We start from the raw sequence: 5,896 nt of genomic DNA on the forward strand, positions 1-5,896 counted from the left end.
CTCGCTTTGAAGAAAATAGAAATTAAAATATAAATAATAGCAATATATGTTTTTATTAAATAAATAAATAGATAGATATATTAGTTAAATTAATTAATTAGAATAATGAGAGAATGCCACGTGGGTCCATCATTAAATTAAACTGTTAAATCAATATTTAATCGATATTAAAACTTGTGCCTATGACGTTCGGGACCCGCTTGTCAGTTGACCGGTCAAATGTTGATGTCAGCCTGACATCGCGATGATGTCATAATGGGATTTTATTAAATCTGTTAAATCTGTTTTTAATTCCTAAATAATTAATTAAAACTTTGAAAATTAATATTAAATAATCCGTAAGTCAGATCAAAATATTTTCAACATGAAAGTTGATCAGCAAAACGAGACGAACCCGGATACACGGTCCATTCGTCTGTCACGCGTCCCTAGCATAGCAAACATGGAACATTTCCTTCGTTTCCAGTATAACCGATAGTAGCCCGAGACCCGGAAAATATCGTCAGATATTCTTCCGACCCGTCTATGACGGATGTTGCTGCGTTAGCTCATGTCTAGCCTGCATCTTGCCATGTCATGCTTTGTGTTGCATCGGTGCTATTTATTTATTGTTTCTTCCCCCTCTTCTTATCGGTAGACCCCGAGACTGACGCTGCTACCGGGTACATCTACGACCCTGCCGATCAGTCCTTTGCCGCAGAGCAGCAAGGCAAGCAAACTCCCCTTGATCATTCCTATATCGCCTATGTCTTTCTTCCTACTGCTTGCATTAGTATTTTGCTACTGTTGTAGTTAGCTTCTATATCTGATGCATAGCCTGTTTTTGATGAACTGCTACTTTCAGTCATGTACCTTTAATCTGCTTAGTATAGGTGGAGCAGTCATCCCCTCTGACCCCGTAGTTCAGTTGCCCCGCTTGTTTTCAAATCTCGATCTCTGATCGACGAGCCAGACCCGACACAGCACGTTCACCCCCCTTCGTTGTACGACGCTACAGGGATACTGTCGGGTACCGAGGGTGACACCTCACTAAGTACTCCTGATGATATCTCTGTAGTATAGCTAGTCAGTCGTGGTTATCGAGGGTGATTCCTCTTTCACCATTCCCGATGACGCCTCTGTCGTGCAACCCCGCGAGTGTGGGACCCCCGAGGGTGATTCCTCTAAGCCCACCTTGACGGGTACATCGTTCGGAATCCAACGAGGGTGATACCTCGGGTTCCCCCCCCCCCCCCGATGTTACAACCACACAGTTACTCGACCATGTTACTGGGATCATTGGTGATTAGTTGTAAGACGGGTGGATTCCCGTCAGACTGTGTTGCTGGCCTAATTAAAATGCTAATGGATTTGGGTATTTGATCTGGGTTGGTCGAAGACCTTTTCGCACTAACCGGCTACGCGGGAAGAATTATGGGTACTCGGCGTCGCGGTATCAGCCGAAGCTTTTCAGATGCCAGCAATGTAGCGGCGCGTGCCCGAGTGGTCCCGAGATGCATCGCGCTTGTGATTAAGGGATGCTAGGACTGACGTCGGCCGCCCACGCCACGTGCAGGAGCGTGAAGGGGAACTGGGCCCATGAACCCTTTGTGCTTAGGATTTAGACCGGCGGGCTGGCCTCTCTGATTAGTCTTAGGTGGGGCTGCGGCGTGTCGATATTCCGAGGCCAGGCAGGACCCAGAAAAGTATGTCCGGCCAGAGTGTTATCGAGCGTGACGGGACATGTGGTGCACCCGTGCAGGGATGAAAATTAACTATTCGGATAGCCGTGTCCACGGTTACAAGACGACTTGGAGTTGTGCCCGATCTTTTACAACTACAATTGTTACTTAACTGGAATTAGTTTGCCTCGGGATTGCTTCCTCGCAGGGAGTCGAGGGAGGATCTTTAGGCGTGACCTCACTTTAATTTTGCTGCAACAATATGACTATTAATGTGTTACCCCTGTTCTACTCTCGTCTATTTGCTGCAAGACCCTGAAGATGCTAGTCTTCGATAGGACTAGGCCTTCTCTCTCTATTCTCGCATTGCTGCAGTCAGTCCACATTTAACCCCCTTCTTTGATACTGATGCATAATTAGAATAGTTCTGATGTAAGACTTGCGAGTACTTTGGATGAGTACTCACCGCTGCTTTGCTCCCCCCCTTGTTCCCTTGATCCGTTTGCTGCGACCAGATGATGGAGCCCAGGAGATGGAGGTCCCCGCCACCGACGACGGCTACCCCGACGGTGCCTACTACTACGTGGAGGCCGCTGATGATCAGGAGTAGTTAGGAGGTTCCCAGGCAGGAGGCCTCGCCTCGTTCGATCGTTGTTTCTTTTGTGCTAGCCTTCTCTAAGGCACCCCATGTTTTATGTCTGTACTCAGATATTTTGTTGCTTCCGCTGACTCGTGTGTTTATCGATCTTTCGTATTCTAGCCCTCGAGGCCCCTGGCTTGTAATATGAAGCTGATGTTATTTTATTTGTGTCTAGAGTTGTGTTGTGATATCTTCCCATGAGTCCTTGGGTTTGATCGTACGCATTTGCGTGTATGGTTAGCGTACGATTAAGCCGAGGGCGTCACAGTAGGTGTCGCAAACTCATCTCTTGCATTTACTTTGTTTGCCAGTTTCCTCTCGTTTTCCTCTCCCCCACTTCACCAATTTGCCTTTTTTGTTTGCCTTTTTCGTTTGCCTTTTTCTCGCCTGCTCTTTGTTTGCTTGTGTGCTTGCTTGCTTGCTGAAGTCACCATGAACGAAAACACCAAACTTTGTGACTTCTCGAATACTAATAATAATGATTTTATTAGTACTCTGATTGCTCCCGCCACTAGTGCGGAGTCATACGAAATCAATGCCGCTTTGCTGAATCTTGTTATGAAAGAGCAATTCTCTGGCCTTCCTAGTGAAGATGCCGCATCCCATCTCAATACGTTCATTGAGCTTTGCGATATGCAAAAGAAAAAAGATGTGGATAATGACGTGATTAAATTGAAGCTTTTTCCTTTCTCGTTGCGAGATCGCACAAAAACTTGGTTTTCTTCTTTGCCCAAAAATAGTATAGATTCTTGGGATAAGTGCAAAGATGCTTATATATCCAAGTATTTTCCACTGGCTAAGATCATCTCTCTCTGTAATGATATCATGAATTTCAAGCAACTTGATCATGAACATGTTGCACAATCTTGGGAGAGAATGAAATTAATGATTAGAAATTGTCCCGCTCATGGCTTGAGTCTTTGGATGATTATTCAAATCTTTTACACTGGCTTGAATTTCGCTTCTAGAAATATCTTGGACTCCGCCTCAGGTGGAACGTTCATGGAAATCACGTTAGGGGAAGCCACAAAGCTCTTAGACAACATCATGACAAACTACTCTCAGCGGCACACTGACAGGTCACCTACTAGTAAGAAGGTACATGCTATAGAAGAAATTAACTCGTTAAGTGCTAAGATGGACGAGTTAATGAATTTGGTTGCTAGTAGAAGTGCTCCTTTGGATCCTAATGATATGCCTTTGTCTTCTTTGATTGAGAGTAGCAATGCTAGCTTGGACGTTAATTTCGTTGGTAGGAATAACCTTGGAAACAACAATGCTTTTACAGGAAACTATGTTCCTAGGCCTTTTCCTAGTAACTCCTCTAATAACTTTGGCAACTCCTACAACAATACACATGGAAATTACAATAGATTACCCTCTGATCTAGAGAGTAATATCAAAGAGTTCATCAACTCTCAAAAGATTTTCAATGCGTGCACAGAGAAAAAACTACTCAAAATTGACGATTTGGCAAAGAGCGTTGATAGAATTTCTAGTGATGTTGATGCTTTGAAAGTTAGATGTGCTCCTCCCAAAATCAACATGGATGAAACTTTGAAAGCTATGCATGTTTCCATGATTGAGAGCCAAGAAAGAACCGCCCAAATTCGTGCTAGACATGAATGGCTTAAAAAGGCGTGTTCTCGTGATGAGAATCACGAAGATCTTAAAGTGCTTGGTGTGACTCCCATTGAATCTTTGTTTTCTTGTGTCAAACATAATGATTATGGGGCTGGATATGAATCCACTTCGGTTGAAAAGTGCCCCAATGATTCGGAGTCCATCTATCTTGATGCTAAAAGCATTAAAAGTGGAGTAGAAGATGTTAAAACTTTGAGTAGTAATGAAATTACTACCGTGGATTTCAAGGAATTCAATTATGATAGTTGCTCCTTGATTGAATGCATTTCCTTGATTCAATCCATGTTGAACTCTCCACACGCTTATGGCCAAAACAAGGCCTTTACCGATCATATCGTCAAAGCTATAATAAAATCTCGTAAAGAGAAACTTGAATTGGAAGTCTCTATCCCTAGAAACTTCATGATGAGTGGGAACCTACCATCAAAATCAAAATCAAAAACTATGAGTGCAATGCTTTGTGTGATTTGGGTGCTAGTGTTTCTGCGATTCCAAAGTCTTTATGTGATGTTCTAGGTTTTAATGAGATTGAAGAGTGTTCTCTTAATTTGCATCTTGCTGATTCTACTGTCAAGAAACCCATGGGGAGGATCAATGATGTTCTTATTATTGCAAATAGTAACTATGTACCCGTGGATTTCATTGTTCTTGACATTGATTGCAATCCTACATGCCCTATTATTCTTGGTAGACCTTTTCTAAGGACTATCGATGCTATCATCTATATGAAGGAAGGGAATATTAGATTTCAATTTCCTTTAAGGAAGGGCATGGAACACTTTCCTAGAAACAAAATAAGATTGCCTTATGAATCCATGATGAGAGCCACTTATGGTTTGAACACCAAAGACGACGATACGTGATTCTATCGCTTTTATGCCTAGCTAAGGGCGTTAAACAATAGCGCTTGTTGGGTGGCAACCCAATGAAGTTATCTTTTTCTTTCTGTTTTGTTGCGTCCACACTTTCATAATTCTGTTGTGATTGTGTTTTTTGTGTTTCTTTTTTGTGTTTGAGCCAAGCAAAGCCTTTATGACTAGTCTTGGTAATGGTTGTTTGATCTTGCTGGAAAAAGACAGAAACTTTTCGCTCACGAGATGATTTTTCATTTTTATTCGGAAAGAGTTTTGAGTTGATTTTTTTTTGCTTCTGATTTATATGCTTTTTTCCCAGGCCGTCGTAATTTTTCAGATTTTGTGAGGTACCAGAAGTATACGAAGTATACAGATTGCTACAGACTAGTCTGTTTTTGACAAATTCTGTTTTTGTTGAGTTGGTTGCTTGTTTTGATGAAACTATGGTTAGTATCGGGGGGTACTAGCCATGGAAAAGTGAGAATACAGTAGCCCAACACCAATATAGATGGAACTCAAGTTTTCTACAGTACCAAAAGAAGTGGTAGTTTGTTTTCTTGTGCTAATGTTATCACGAGTTTCAGTTTAAGTTTTGTGTTGTGAAGTTTTCAAGTTTTGGGTGATGTTCTCATGGACAAAAAGATAAGGAGTGGAAATATATCAAGCTTGGGGATGCCCAAGGCATCCCAAGACAAATTCGAGGACACCAAAAAGCCTAAGGTTGGGTATGCCCCGGGAAGGCATCCCCTCTTTCGTCTTCATTCCATCGGTAACATTACTTGGAGCTATATTTTATTCACCACATGATATGTGTTTTTGCTTGGAGCGTCTTGTATCGTAGGAGTCTTTTCCTTTTTTTTGTGTCACAATCATCCTTGCTGCACACCTTTTTGAGAGAGATATACATGCACTCATCGTGATGTTTGCTAGAATGCTCATAGTGCTTCACTTATATCTTTTGAGCTTGATACTTTTGCTCTATGTGCTTCACTTATATCTTTTAGAGCACGGCGATGCATGATTTGGTAGTTGGCTTATGCTATGAAAGTAGTCCCAAAAGTGATAGATACCCAAAGAGGATGCAAAAACCTCCATCT

This window comes from Hordeum vulgare, chromosome 1H (genome assembly GCF_904849725.1).
Source record: "Hordeum vulgare subsp. vulgare chromosome 1H, MorexV3_pseudomolecules_assembly, whole genome shotgun sequence".
Taxonomy (NCBI): Eukaryota; Viridiplantae; Streptophyta; class Magnoliopsida; order Poales; family Poaceae; genus Hordeum; species Hordeum vulgare.